This window comes from Lycium ferocissimum, chromosome 7 (genome assembly GCF_029784015.1).
Source record: "Lycium ferocissimum isolate CSIRO_LF1 chromosome 7, AGI_CSIRO_Lferr_CH_V1, whole genome shotgun sequence".
Taxonomy (NCBI): Eukaryota; Viridiplantae; Streptophyta; class Magnoliopsida; order Solanales; family Solanaceae; genus Lycium; species Lycium ferocissimum.
Window position 1 is genome coordinate 19,600,910 of NC_081348.1, and position 16,170 is coordinate 19,617,079.

The following is a 16,170-nucleotide window of genomic DNA, read 5'->3' on the forward strand; positions in this document are numbered from 1 at the left end:
CATCTTCTTCAAAACAAATAAGTATGAACTAATGAAATGACATTTCCAAAGTATTTTGAACTAAGAGTTACACAAAAAAAAAGGAAAAAACTAAAAATGCCTCCTTATACTCTAAAAAGTGGGATTATAAGACCCGAATTCATACCTACCAAAACATATATCTAAGAGTCAAGTAATATCACATTACTTCATCCGTCCAGGTCCAATTTTAGTTGTCAAAGTTAATAAAAAGAATTACTCTTCCCCATTCACTTTCACTTGTCCACATACCAAAAATAGATTTTCACTTTTACTTATTCACTTTGGCATATAAAGAGAAAAATAATTTATGTTTCATGTTTTGCCCATAGCATAATTACTAATCTCAAATCAAATTTTTTTCCAAATCATTAAGACGGTACACTAATTAATATGGGTATCATAGTAAATTATGCACTTCATTTATTATTTCTTAAGAAGCGTTTAAAATTCATTGTGGACAAGTAAAAATGAAGAGTCCATGACATTTTGCACCCTTAATGTGTGCTCTGTTTTGTGATTTGTACCCTATTTGTTTTTATGACTTGCACCCTAATCTTTTCAAGTTTTTGCAAAACAGTAAAACTACTCTTTTTATAAATAATACATGAGGGCAAAATGGCGAATACAAATAAAAAATCATTTTTCTAAAATTTATTTATTTTAACTTAAAAGTATAGATGGAACTGAAAATCTTCCCGCCATCTATCATTAAAACGTAAATATCACTGAAGACATCATCACTGCTAAATCATCCATGGATAAAAGCAAGGAGAATTGAAGATCCTTCAAAGAAGAAAATATTGAAAGGTAAGAAATTTAAGGTAGGTTTAATATCAATCTTCTTTAATTTGTCACTGGAGTATTGAATTACCAAACCTTCTTGTTTGCAACCCAAAAAGACAGGTTTCCAGATCTATCAAGCCTTCAAACAATTGTAGATTTTTTTTTTTTTGGTTAAAAACAATTGTAGATACTATCATGTAAAACAAAAACAACAAAGATCAATTCAATTTAATTTTTAACTTTATTTTAGATAAAACTAGCATTATTTAAAAGCTACAAGTGTTTCTCTTCAGTTTAATAAAGCATAATGAAAACTAGGCTCAATTGCACATCACAGTGCAAAGTTTCCAAGTGTTGTCTTCACCAATTTGATATAAGAATAGATTGGCATAAACATGTAACAATACGAGGAATTATAAGTTTGTGAAACTGAAAGCTAAAGAAAGAAAACATTGTCTCTAAATTCCCTTGAGTCTATGTTGTTCCACTCTTTGGAACAAATTGAACAACAGTACTCAAGGAATCAATTTTTTTTTTCTCGAGTCATTGTTTACTAACTCCACCATTTGATTTCTACTCTGCAAAGAAAAAAATATACTTGTTAAAGACTTGACATGTAGTGGAACTATGCTATTTTTGAAGTTAAAAACAATAGATGTTACCTTGTGCCCTATTTGCAGGGGAACGAGACAAAAAAGAATTGTTTCAGTCATTTTTAGATTGAATATTATTTCTTTTTTATTATTTAATGATTTTTTATTTGTATTCCCCATTTTGCCCTCATGTGTTATTCATAAAAGAGTAGTATTATTGTTTTGCATAAATTTGAAGAGGTTAGAGTGCAAGTCATAAAAAATAAAAAATAAAAATAGGGTGCAATTCACAAAATTAGGCACACATTAAGGATGCAAAATGCCACGGACTCAAAAATGAATGGACAGAGTAGTATTTTACAAAATCAAGATAGAATTAATTAATTTTTTTCATTTTCCTTTACTATTAATTGTTCGTCAAAGTAATCAGTATTAATTACATTAGAAATGTAGCATAAATTTTAAGAGTTCAAATAAGTAATTGATTGATGTTATGCTTGTTCAAATGCCAAAAAAATTAGCATAGCCTTGTTCTTTTAAACATTTAGTCTTACTTATGAATAGAAAGGTAAATTAGCAATAAAACACTTTCTATTTATGATTTGTTAAGGCATGCAAAAGGGAAACGGTCAACTAAAATGGAATGAAATTAGTACTAATAAACTTGAAAACTTGCTCACCATTTGCAAACCTAATGCAAAATAATTATTCAACTAAATTACACGTTGGTTGTACACAATTACTCAAAATCTATTTTCTACATTTTATTATTGCACTGTCTTTCTTTTTTCATGTCTTTTATTATTTGTAAATCTGCACACAACAGAAATTCAGGATGTGCTCGGTTAGAGGAAAATATTTACCTTAGTCAAATTTTTTGAAAAATATTTTTTTAGGAAAATAAGTGTCTTAACAATGAGGAAAATAACTTCCCTAATAAAAGCAAGGAAAACAAGTTTCACAAGTGGTATTCCACATTAGTTATCTCCTCCCCACCCTTGAACGCATCTCATCGTTACTCCCATCCCCATCCCCACCCCGCCCCCACCAACCACCCCCACTACTATAGTATTTGTCTAGATTATATATAAATATTTTTTGCCTACATACTGAATACAAGAAAATAAGTAAGAAATTCACTTATTTCTTGGAAAACATTTTCCTTTATACCACCGACCACCCTTAATTTCAAATATTCTACTATTGTGGAACATAATAATTTAAGGGCTTAAATCTGCATACAACAGAACTTAAGGGAACGACTGCAATATATATATAAGTAGAAGAGAGGTGTAATTACAATTTTAATAGAAGTTAGAGGGTTTATTGGAAGAGCCGACAATGACAGAAAGTCGGCTTTCCAATTCCAAATTGTTACAATTGGGCGGCTACCGAAAGGTGGCCCATATCAACCAATTCAAAAGTAATGGCTTTACAACAAATGAGATCATAGATTCTTCTATTTTTTTGCCCTTTTTCACATCTCTTTTGTTTTATTGAAAAAGAAAGAATTATTGGTTTTGGTTGCCATATCATTTCATCATGTATTGTATTTGAGTGGCTTACGACTTGAGAATTTTTTTGCTAAGTATTCACTTACGTATTACTTTTTTTTTTCCCAGAGTTATTGATGCATTCCTCCTGAGAATAAAGATGAGGGATTTTTTCACGGGAAAATTTGGTCTTCTTCTTTTTTGCCCGAATTCGTTGATTGTTCCGTACTTAGAGGGCGTGAAAAGTGAAGATTTTGACCGAATGAATAGGGATTAATTGAGAATGAGCGCTTTTTTCATTTGTTGAGCGCTGATTGTTAGCGTTGTCTGTCTATAATGATAGATGATCAAATTTCATTCAACTTCTTCTTTGAATTGAAATTAAGATTTTTACCTATCCTTCTATTTGCTTACTATATAAGGATTGATCAAAACAATAAATTTGATAATCCTACATTTTTTGAACTTAGGGCTCGATTACTAGTACAGATTTTACCTTACATTTATTCAATGCGAAGTTCCAATCTTGCATGTTTATATTATACCATCTTATCACATATTATTGGTTCACTCTGATCACTTATATAAGATTTCATTCTATGAAAAATAGTCAACTTTTCTACCTTCTCTTTCATTATTCATGGATCCATATGTGCGCTAGTTGAAGGTATTTAAATAAAAAATTTATAATATCGTTTTCTTTTAACATGTTTACGTGAACTAAGTGTTAGCTATATGAATCCTTTTACTACACTACGAGTTGGGGAGGGGGGTGTAGAAGGTAGAAAATTCACCAAGTGAGCTAGCCATTAGCCACGATTTATATAATTTTAAAGTGAAGCGATATTTTACAAATTTTTTTTAGCTAAACTGGAAATAGGCCGTTTGCAGAGTCTTGCATTAGAAATGATTTAGCCCCATTTCAAGGCAAATAATTTCCGTGCCCGACACTAGGAACCATAACCAATTCAATATCTCTAAAGTTAAGATCTCCGCTGTAAATACTTTCCTATTCGGTGTTCACATTAGGGTTCGATTAAATTCAGATTTGCACTGGAAAGTCTTATATTGGGGGTAAAGTGCTTTCTAACAAAGGCGATTTTGTATCCAGAGACTCGAACCCTAGATCTTTGGTTAAGTATAAAGGAGTATTTACCACTCCACCACAATTATCGTTAGTTTTCAAATACCATTATGTGTGCCCCGGAGTACGTCTTACTAACCCCCAGTGACAACAAGTATAACAGTAATACAGTAACTATTCGCCTTAAATAGGACTCCAAAAAATAATCACTTTATGCTCAATACAGATGGTTCGTCTCTCGGCAATCCGCAAACATGTGACACTGGATGAGTATTCAGGATCAGGAATTGTGTATTGTTGTGCAGGACTGTTGTTGTGGTGACTAGATTTTAGGTTGCATGAAAGGACTTCCGGCTACTACTAACACAATAGCAAAGATTATTGCTCTCCTCCAAGAATTGCGAGTTGTTGTGGAACAAAACCTTCAACCTTCGAGAATTCGAATAGACTCCAAAATAGGTAAAAATCTGTTGCTTCACCCAAATGACACTTACAAATCTTATTTAAATGAATGCAGGTTGATGAAGAGATCGACTACTAGGGACACTATTTTATGGACCAAATTTATGGTTCCTAAACGTGCTTTAGGGATCAGAAATTTTCCAGTCGCTAAAACTCTTTAAGGACCAATGACTTGACCTTGTCGCTATTGACCTTTAGCGGTGGAGCCTATAGACGGGTAGCGACCAGATTTTATCGGTCGCTATTGACCTTTAGGACCAGTTTTCCCGTCGCTAATGATTGTTACGGTTCTTTAAGGATAAATACCGACGGAACCGAACCCAAACTTCAACAAAACCGAACCGAACCGAACTAGTTTGGTTCGGTGTTTGTGTCCACCGTAAAAAACCGAAAACCGAAATGACCGAAATTTGATAAAAGAACCAAAAAACCGAACCAGAAATTTAATACATTACCCAAAAAAAAATTAAAATAGTCCATTAAGTTTAAAGCAAAAAAAAACCAATTGTAATAAGTCCTCTTTTGCATTCCGAGAAAATCAAATATCCTTAATAAAGAAAGGTAACTAGGATGTGTCTTTAGGATTAAAGTCCTTTATGTGTTTTCTTAATTATTCTTACGGTATGTATATAACACCTAGTAATCCTATATCATGATTATATCTTGTGTATTTGTTTGATTTTGATTTCAATTTAAGTTTTATGTTTTATTGCTTTTGAGAATATGAATTAGTGTCAATAGAATCGCTTCTAATATTATATCAAAAAAACCGAATTAAAAAGAAACCAAATCGAACCGAACTTTAAAAAATCAAAACCGACCGAACCAGTTTGGTTCTTTTCAAACCGAAGTTTGATAAAACCGAACCGAAAAACCGAACGCCCACCCCTAGTTCTGGTCCTTAAAGAGTCTTCGCTATCATATGTATTTTAAAATTATACAGTATTTAGTATAGAATCACATGCACACATAAAGAAGAGATCAATAGATCACTTTTCTTATACAACTAAGCATATACATGTATAAATTTGGTAATTAATCACAAAAAATGTACATCACGCTATATATATAACCATAATGCATATGTCATGGTACTGTTTACAACAACCCTCTTAGCAAAAATATAAATTTTTTTTCCCCTAACAATCCTAGCAAAATGATAACAAATTCTCGAGCTATGAAGTCTTCAAAACTTGCATCTTGACTTGTAAGCTCATCTCTTCAAACCCTGTAAAAATTGAAAAGTAAATTTTTTTAAAAGACCATAAAGATCGGATTAAGTATCTGAAAGATAACAACAATGAGAGGAACATCTGAATATTGCATAGTTCCATCTCCTTCAAAGCATATCAATTTCATATTTAGTCTAATTACATTTTTCAAATAAAGATTAATGTAAAATCACTTATCCAAATACATTGTACAAGTAACAATACTTTTAGAAGTTTCGATACTAAGACAGAGTACTTAGAGTGCAAGTTCGGAATGGAGTCAAATAGAAGACGAGGACGTGCGGTGGATACTCGGATACTCGTGTCATCCCGAAGAAAGAAAGTTTCAAGTACCTGGGGTCGATCATCCAAGGGACTGGCGAGATTGACGACGATGTCACACATCTTCGGGATGGATGAAATTCGCATCGGTGTTGTGTACACTTTAGCCTCCCCTACCACCGGACCGGGTATGTTGTTGTTGATAATGTAAATTCATTTAACAATCGGCAATAAACTTCCTTCTTCCACTGAGATACAATCTGAAAGTAACCAAATATAGTTTAAATCTCTACAATCCGTTCATACTTAATGCATAAAATATAAGCTAACACATACTGAATACAATAGCTACTAAAGTTAATCATTCTCGATATGTCTTTGTACAAATAGAAGAATTTGTGTCTATAGCTAAAATATCAACTAAAGCGAGATGTTTTCATTCCCTTATCCTCCTCACTCTCCAAGCACTAGCCTTAACACCTAACCCTAGCCACCATCCTCACATTGAGCCCAATACTCCCACTTTAATCCCTCACACTGCAACAATCAATATCCAGTAGAATTGGTACAACATATTATCATTCTCTATAATCAATATTCATTAAAAAAGAAATTTCTGGTTGTCAAGAAAAAAAGAAAAGAGACAAACATGTACAGATTGACAACTCGTCATCACGGGCGCCGATTTGTGAGTCTTCAGCCTTTGGGAGAGATATTTGGAAGAGTTGATTTTTAAGAATTTTACATGCTTTCAAATTAAAAAACATATACAGAGGATAAGGTTTCATTTTGGGAAAAATACGGGAGAGAAAGAGAGGTGAGGGATAATTAACATGAGTTTAGTCTTTTATATTAGTGTGGTGAGGCCTCTCGCTCCCGCTGAGCTTAGCTTATTAGGACGGGATTTTTATCTTTTTAGAGACCCGATTTAAACCTTCGTGAGTTTAGGATATAAAAATGAGAATTAGAGACCAGAAGAAAATCTTGTCCCTATAAGTTATATTTAGGGACCAAATTTTACTCTGTCGTTAAATGTCGATCTCTGATGGGCCTTTTTCTTGTAGTGGGATCCATCCTTTGGGCATAGCTACATGGAGCAAAACTGGGTGGCGGCTTTGCTTGTTAAGGAAGGAGCAAGAAGATAGCTTTTTGATGACTTCTTTTTGAGGGGCAATCCATAGGAATGCCCTTATTTTGGGGTGGTCTTTAATTTTTGCCCCTCAAATTGGTGATCTTTAATTTTTGTCCTTCGCCTAATAACACGAGATTGGGGTTCAAACCCCAAATTTCGGTAAAAAAAAAAAAAAAAAAAAATCGCAGCGAGTTTTGTAGCAAAGTTAGCCTCGATTGCTAATTTTGAATGGAAAATTGCACTGCTCGCATGCAAAAGTTTTGCATGCAAAACTTGCGAATTCAAACCTCTGTCTTGAAAAATTTCTTCTTTTTTCTTACTGAGGTGTGATTCGAACCCAAAACCTTGAGATATAAGGCGAAGGACAAAAATTAAAGACCACCAATTTGAGGGACAAAAATTAAAGACCAGTGCTTTTGAAGGGCAATCCGCACAAAAAAATGCTCCTTCTTTATGCAAATTCGCCTCCTGTTATGAACTACTTTTGGTAGAAACATTTCTACTTCGGTTTGTAATATTAACCTATATGGCTTGGCTCCTACCCATCGGGTCCAGCATAACGCAAACTCATGTTATGATGCTTTTAGCTAATTTTTAATATAATTATCTTTGATTACCAAACATAAAAGTCCCAAGTGTATAAACTGATCTTTCAAATTTGACTAATGCAAAAGATAATTTTTTTAATCACTGTGGGCTTGACGTCAAAGGTTAACAGCATTTTCTCAAGATGGCAGCTAAATTTTTTTTATCATTCTAAATAATTTATAATTTATCTTTTTTTAAAAAAAAATTAAAATTATTAATATTAGGAAGTACGATTAGTTCTGGAGAGGAATGAGGGTCTTAATCATGTGGAGGGTTTTTAACTTTCACCCAGTAATTCTAAATGAGAAGATGCAGTTAAATTTTAATCTTGCAAGAGATGTGTAACAAACTGTAATATATCTATTTTCAAGTGTTCATAATCTTTTAAAAGGTAAATATTAAAATAGCGAACATATTATTCTTAAAATGCATAAACTTGTTCTTGAATGAAATTCCCCTAAATCGAATAGTTCCAATGGATGCGTCTCCTAAATGCCAACGGCAGCTCTCTCTAATTTTCGATCGTGACATTTGCTTTAAAAAAAAAAAAAAAAAAAAAAGTTCAACCTACATATAAACTATGTTTAAAAATTATAGATACAATGTATGGTAGTTAAATTCTCTCTAGCTTGTGACATATTAACAACATTTGGATGCAGTGGTCGAGCATGTTCTATTCATTCTATCAATTTGTTTTTTGGTCTAGTGGAAAACAGCAAATTAATTAACTAAAAAAAACTTAGCTTAAATCCGCTAGTAGAAGAAATTTCGTGTCCTTAGACACATGACTCCAGAGTATCAAATGCCTCTTCATGATTGTGGCCCTCATTTGCTAGAAATCAGCACACTGATTTGCCTCCCTCCAGATTTATCTAATTGTGGCCCTATTGGCTTGTAGCAAGGTCGGTGCCTCTTTTCATATATATTAAAAGAAAAATATTGCCATAATTGATTATTTATGGTTACATGGACATTTAAATTTATAGAACACATTCGTCCAAATAAATATTTTGAGCTAATTAATTACTAAACTAAATAGATATGAATTTAATTAAAAGCCCAACTTCATTGAACTAATCTATTTAATTGGACAACAAATGATGAGCCTACCTTATAGCCGAAGATATTATTTTATCCTAAAAATCTAAATTTATGCACGTGTCAAATAATGTGCAAGCCAAGTCAAATCATGAAGGAGCCCGCAGAATCAATCCACGTGCCAATGATGTGGCATGCCAAGTTAAATCAAAAGAGCGATGAAAAAAAGTCATACGTGTAAGTAACATGTTATAGTCAATCACGTATGACCTTTCCCACTGCTTCAACCTAAATGGACCCTGATTCAAGTCAACCAATCAATTAAAAGAAAAGAATTTGTCCGCATGATGTATAATTCCTTGCTCCACACTATAAATAGGTTGTCATAACCAATAAGCGAGGTCAAAATTCAAAACACGAAGCAAGTGAGAACACAGGGATGAAGGTTACTATTTTCTGTAGAAGTTGCAAGCACTCAAGTATTTCTTTACAAGTTTCATGTTGTCACACCCCGATCTCACTAGGGTGTGATGGGCACGACCAATAATCGGGCGAAGCGAACCATTCGACTCTTACTACGTACAAATTTTTTCTACGTCAAGTGTGCATACTAAGATTCTTTGAAATATTCCTTTGTTGCTTTTAAATCAAATAAAATATGTATCGTACGAACTTGTGTCATAGTACAAACCGACTCTCGAAACCCCGCCCCGTGTCTGTAGTCTCTAACTTCAAACAAGACATCATGGCATGGCACGCTGACTCGGCGACACTCCGGGACAATTGGAGTTTGCCAACTTGACGCCGGAACGTCTCTATCATGGCTTCTAGCCGTCGTCGGGTGTACACGCCGCGACGCAACGCCTTGACCCCGAAGAAGAGGGGTCGATGCGAGCATTGTCTTGAGTATGTAAGCATGAATAGTAACATAATAGGAGATATAGCTATGAGTAGCAACATAATAAAAGTTGTGCTCGTCGGTAATACGAGAATGGACGCCTGAACATGGCATGTGTTTGTAAAAAAATGGTGCGTACATCTCGAGTACCTCTTAGGGCGGAGTCGTGCGTACTTCTTGTTACTCTTTACATACATACATACATACATAGTGTCCGCCGTCACATAATATCATTGGCCCGCGTCCCGGACAACATTAACCGATATGGGATTTGCTGAACCAATGCGCGATTTTGCAGACAATGCGGGATTTGCCTAAACCAATGCGGGATTTGCCTAAACCGGTGCGGTGATTTGCCTAAACCCAATGTGGAATTTTGTCCCGTCACGTTGGGTTTGCCTCCCACCACCGGGTTTGCCCCTTGTGAATTGGGTTGGCCCCAATCGCTTCGTGGCGCACCTACCTCGAAGGAACAATAATCATAAGGCGAGACCAACAATGGAGTAACATCATAAAAGAAAAACATGGAATAGGATCGTACGATATCGTTTCATATACTTCTTCTTGTATCTGGCATCATCATTATCATCATAAAATCATAGTCGTTGTTTTAATGATAAAAACTTTCAAAAAATCGTAAAACTTGAATTTTGGAGAAAAATGAATATTTTAGAAAACATTTATAAACTTTCAAGAAGAAAAATCGTGCTTTGAAACCTTTAGAATATAGTTTCATAACTAAGGAATAGAATTAACGATCAAAAACTAGTTTAACATTTTCATGCACTCGTTAGACTCTTGACTTAAGGCTCTTAGTCATGGAATCCTTGTCCATACGTACCATAACCATGTTCTTTCCTTTACATCGTCGTTATCATTGTCGTCATAGAAGTATTCTCGTTAAAGTAAATTCTGACACTTATCGTTTGATAAACGGAGCAATAAAGAAAAATACGGAACCGATGGGCCCACCTCGAGTCAAATGAGGTGGCGTACACAATTCATATGTTACATTCCAAGACATCACTTATGAGAGTTTTAAGATAGTCGGGTCCTATTTGTGCGAGTTCTAAATGTTTAAGAAACTTTTTCAACATTTCACACAATTTCTAGTTCAATTCTACTGAATGAATAGTAACTAATTTCAGTCTCGGATTTCTAGGAAAGGAATTGTCCCAGAGGCCGTGTCCAAACCTACTACGTCTAAGACATGCCAAGAAAAGAAGGGTGAGCTTTACATACCTTTTCCGCTCCTTCGCTTACTCCAAATCAGGGTTGCGAAATCCACCAAAATCTACGATTTGGTCATGTTTACCAAACATTAGTTAGAGTCTCCAAATCCAAATCTTGAATCAACATTTGTCTATAGAAATTTTGACATTTCACCGTAAATGCGCCGTCCCCGAGATTCTCACTGCTTCAAATCAACAACAACAACTAATGGAACTCGGCACAATATCAACAATAAAACCAACAATCATATCTCCAAATCTTCAATAATTTTACTCAAAACACCTTTAACATTAATAACTTGTTTACATGATCCAACGACATTTTGTTTAAATTCCGACCAACGCTACAACATAATCCGCAACCTCTCAAATTAAACGAAACATCAATAACACATTTCTAACCTTTAACTTCAAGAACTACATCAACAAACTACACGTCGACGACTTCATTCCAAGCTACCAAACCATCATAACATAACAAGGAGATGAATTCTTACCTTTCCTTCACAACTTCTCAACTTAGCTAAGGTTGGAGTTTTGCACCAAAGAGTAATTCTCTTGCTTCAACAATTATACCATGTTGGAGAGCATCTTTGAATTAGTAGAAATACCATGAGACAAAAATTTTTGGGCAAGATTTTTGATCTTCTCTTTCTCCTCCTTCTTGGCCGAATTGGCCCTTTTTTTTTTTTTTTTCTTTTCTTTCTTTCTTTCTTTCTCTCCACTCTTGTATTAAAATGATGACCATACACACATATATATGTTATTAGCTCCCAACATTTATCCATATTTATTCTTAAGTCCCTCAAATATGTTCACATGTTCCCTTTCTTTCCTTCTCTAGAAAATTCTTCCATTTTCTTGAAATTTTCTTAAGTCCACATAAGGAAGACTAAAGTGCCGTATCTGGCTTTGGTCCATATAATTCTTTCTTGTAATTCACACTTAGCCCCCCTTTCTTTCTTTTCTAGAATTTTCTTCCTTTTCTTGGAAATTAACAAAGAAGACTAAGTTTCTTCTTATGTGAACTTTGGCCCTTCAAGAATTTTCTTGAACTTTTGTGAAATTACCATTTTGCCCCTAGCCTTCCACATTATTCCCATGATGCCACTTTACAAATTTTCCTTTTTACCCTTAGCCTTTCTCAATATTTCCATACCTCCGATGTTCATAAATAATATTACTAACAACTCGTACATTAAAATTATTTCGAACATAGTCTTGTCTTAACTTCTCGCATTGTCTCGCAATATCGAACGCACGAAATACGGGCTATAACACATGTACTTGAAAATCAATTGTTTAATCAAACTTTTAAAAAATAAATAGTAAGTGATTTTGAGTACTTGAATAAGTTATTTCAAGGTTTCAATTAGAAATTGAAAAGGTATTTTTTTTTCTTTCTAAAAAGTGCTTTTTACTTTTATAGCAAGATTATCCACATAAAAGAATCATAGTTACAATAGTAGCAAATTTCATTTATCATAATTTGACACTTACATTATTTCTTGAAAGTATTGGTCAATCACAAATTATTAATGAAATCACTTTTGAAATGATTTAGTCAAATACAAATTAATAGGGCTGGGCGTTTGGTATTCGGTTCGGTATTTTCAAAGTTCGGGTTCGGTAATTCGGTAATCGGTAATTCAAAGCATATACCAAATACCGAACTTTCAAACTTCGGTTCGGTAATCGGTAAATCAAACTTCGGTTCGGTACGGTATTCGGTAATACCATATTTAAGTCAAAGTCCACTGTATTAGAATGCAAGTATACTATGCAAGGGGTCAATGTAATTAGTAACAACATGACAACATATTCTTAAAATTAATTGGGCAGAAATTGTATACCAAACTGGACAAAAGTTCCAGAATTGAAGACATTCTAATTAGATCTTTAAAAATCCTTAAGTTATTTAAACGACAACCCCAAAAAGTAGCTAGCAGTATTTGAGAAATCAGTGGCTAAATCCCCAGAACAGAAGCACTTCAAAGCCCGAACAATGAGACGGCGGTTACGCTGAAAGATGGTTTCTTGGCACAACGTTTCTCGTCGGCACATTCGGAGTTCGATTACTATCAATCTTGGTTACGATGGTTTCTTGGCTTACTCCTCGACGGACCCAAAATACAAATCGCTATAGCTCTTCGAACGCGATGTCTGCAAGGATTGAAGCCTAATTAAATGTAAATCAAATGCCTAACAAGATTCACTACTTGAACATAACGAGAACACATGAATGAACTAGCATTCTAGCAAGAAAATGAACACTATGCACCCGAGTGGCAAAATTGTTTTTCCATGATTATGCGCACCGAGTACATAAGGACTTTAATTTCTAAACTAGCATAATCGCAAAACATCAAAAGCTGTATGTCGATTTTGTATAGTTAAGCCTTTTTGAAAAGAAAATGAATGCGAAAAGGCTTGATGTGAATGAGCCCAGGGCTTTGGTCTACCAACATGACGTGGGGATTCTCGGTTATAAAAAAAAAAAGCCTTGATGTGCAAGAGTAAATACACGGAGATATGAAATACATTGGAAATGAAAAGCATGGGCTGTGGGGTTGGACTTGCAACATAATGGTGCCAACTCTACAGATAACATTAATAACTAAATATTATGCTAGCCCTTAGGAATCATTCTGGGAAAATAGACCAACTTAGACAAGGAAAATTAAATCTCTAAGCCACTTTCGACACCTCGACTCAAAAGCATATACTCAAGCAAAAAATGGAGAAAGGGATCACTGCCACATAAAACTTCAAACCGCTAATGCTTAAATATAAAACTAGAGGAAAACAATTTGAGAAAAAGGACATAGAAAGCTTAGCACAAAAGTTTAACATATCTCATTACCATTTAAATAATAAACGTCTTCTCATACTCGTATTAAGTTAAACTCATAGCAAGACATTTAAATACTTGGCAACCATTTGAACTTATATATAGCAAATATCAATAGCAACGAGATGTCAAACATGACTCTTTGTTAAAATGGATGAAGAACTAAAAGAAACTAACCCATTAATTTGAGCAAGATTGGCGAGATTAACTTACATGAAATAGAATTAAACTACTAACTCATACTAAATTTAAACAAATGGAAAACGAACGGGGAAGATGATTAAAATCTTTGGATGTATACAACACTTGAGAACAAACGTCATTTTGATCCTAAACACCTATTTTTGTAGAAAGTGAAGTCATAAAGGAAAATAACATATCCGACATGCGGAACACAATCTTAACAGCACAAAGACTTAAACTAAACTCAATATAAATGTACAAGGACACATTGAGAGAAGCCATAAACAGGGCATGCTTTACGAAAGCCAATAGTACAGCTAGAACAACTACGGAGCTGAATTAATTCATGGTGATAAACTTTAACAAATCATTTCGAATTTAAACATTTAACTTGACTACTTGTGAAGAGGTTCTAAGTTCTAACGGCTTGAAAATAAAACTACCGGATATTAAACATGGAGGACGAGAACGGAAACTAAAACAAAAGAAAAATACTAAAGACCACATCGAAATCAAAACAGGATTGAAAAGCAGACGAAATGCTAAATTACATAGCAAAAACTACTTATCTAGTTTAAACGAAATTAAAACTAATCTCCGCTAAATTTATATCTTTCTCTCCCAAAAAACAACAACAACGAAACATTGGATGTGTAAAACAAAATCAAAAAAATACAATACAGAAGCTATTAAAGAAGCTTAAATTAGTGAATCTCACCATACGGAGGCAGGAATGTGAGCTGGTCAAGTTTAGACTCGTTAAACACGTCAGAAACCAGTAATCGACTTCAAACGTTGTCGTTCACGCAAACAATGCCAGCGCCTTCTGAAAGGGGTGTTCGGGTCGGGTTAAGGGGTTTTTGGAGGCTGAGATGATACAGTTTTTGGAGGCTGAGATGAAATGGGTCGGGTTAAGGGGTTAGGGATGAAGGTGAAGTGATCGATAACGACGATGAGACGATGAGACGATGTCGGTTACTTAGGGATGAATAGGAACTGATCGATGACGACGATGAAGGATTGAAGGTGAAGTGTTGCGTTGGGGACTTGTGGTCTTGTACTCTTGGGGATTTTTACGGATACGGGCCGTTTTTGTTGGATTTCCGCATTTGGGCTATTGGCTATTGGATTTCGGACTTGAAATGTTTTACAATGGGCCTTTGCCTTTAGCCCCTTTTACTCGTACGGTATTGGTAATTTAATTTCGGTATTCGGTATTTTACAGAATTCCGAAAACATAATTGTAAATACCGAATACCGAAACCGAAATTCTAAATTTTATATTTCAGTACCAAATACCGAACCGAATTACCGAATACCGAATACCGAAATACCGAAATACCGAAATAGCCGGTTCGATTCGATGAATTCGGTTTTCGGATTTTTACGCCATTTTTACAAATTAATACTCTCCCAAAACACTTTGTAAGAAAGTATTTTCTTATAAAAATCACTTCTCAAATAAATTTGATTTCGGCAACCTGGCCAAACTGGCTAATAATCTCATACTTTCTTAAGGGCCTGTTTGGAAAGCCACCTGGTAATTGGAATTGGTGTAATTACACAATAGTGTAATTACAATGACTCGTTGTTTGTCATAACGTAATTACATTGTAATTACAAACGTCTTTGTTGCTTGCACAGGTAATGTTGTAATTACGAGTTAGTTTAATTTTAAAATAAAATTTAATTATAAAAAATTTGAAATTAATATTTAAAAAATATTTGCCTTTATAAATGATATTAAATTAGTTATTTAATAACACATTGTTTCTTGGAAATATATTAATTAATAATCATATATTTGTAACTAATATTGTAAAAAAATATTTGATGTATATTTTTCAAATTAATAATATTTAATTGCAATTAATTATAAAACTTAAAAGAAGACTTTTTTTGTGAGAACGTCATGAATTGGATGTTGACAAAAAGATAATATTTATAAATATAATGCCATAACATTATTCAAATGTTTGACACAAAAAATCCATCAAATGTAAGTGAAAAATAAGCAATACATGGCATGAAAGCAAATAACTTAAAATTGAAAATATAACCTAAATTCAAAATCAAAGAAAAAGTTTAACATAATGTCTTATGTCAAATTAAGCGTAAACTTAAGTAAATAATTGAAAAGAAAAGGGAAAATATAATCTATAACCCAATTTTAATTACCTGGGTGGCTTTCCAAACAGGCCTAAGGGTGGTAGACAAAGATAAAACCATCTCTCTCCAAATAAACATTATTAGAAAAGGAGAAAAAAAAAAAAGGGTTTAAGAAAATAAAGAATATTTGAAAGAAAACCAATGAATAAT

At 33.8% G+C, this 16,170-nt stretch overlaps 1 long non-coding RNA gene across 1 annotated transcript; it reads right to left on the reverse strand.

Moving 5' to 3' along the window:
• Positions 1-5,402: 5,402 nt before the first annotated feature.
• On the reverse strand, positions 5,403-6,890 carry LOC132062582 (uncharacterized). The gene is made up of 2 exons (XR_009416212.1): positions 6,579-6,890; positions 5,403-5,664 (listed from the first exon to the last, which is right to left on the reverse strand). It is a non-coding gene; the product is annotated as an uncharacterized LOC132062582 (long non-coding RNA).
• Positions 6,891-16,170: the final 9,280 nt, after the last annotated feature.